Source organism: Triticum aestivum, chromosome 7D (genome assembly GCF_018294505.1).
Source record: "Triticum aestivum cultivar Chinese Spring chromosome 7D, IWGSC CS RefSeq v2.1, whole genome shotgun sequence".
NCBI lineage: Eukaryota > Viridiplantae > Streptophyta > Magnoliopsida > Poales > Poaceae > Triticum > Triticum aestivum.
The window spans coordinates 18,095,532-18,095,923 of NC_057814.1; positions in this window are offsets into that span (position 1 = coordinate 18,095,532).

Genomic DNA, 392 nt, shown 5'->3' on the forward strand with positions numbered 1-392 from the left:
ATTGAAAATAAATGGATCTTCAAGAAGAAGACTGACGCTGATGGTAATGTTACTGTCTATAAAGCTCGACTTGTTGCGAAAGGTTTTCGACAAGTTCAAGGAATTGACTACGATGAGACCTTCTCACCCGTAGCGATGCTTAAGTCTGTCCGAATCATGTTAGCAATTGCCGCATTTTATGATTATGAAATTTGGCAAATGGATGTCAAAACTGCGTTCCTGAATGGATTTCTGGAAGAAGAGTTGTATATGATGCAACCGGAAGGTTTTGTCGATCCAAAGGGAGCTAACAAAGTGTGCAAGCTCCAGCGATCCATTTATGGACTGGTGCAAGCCTCTCGGAGTTGGAATAAACGCTTTGATAGTGTGATCAAAGCATTTGGTTTTATACA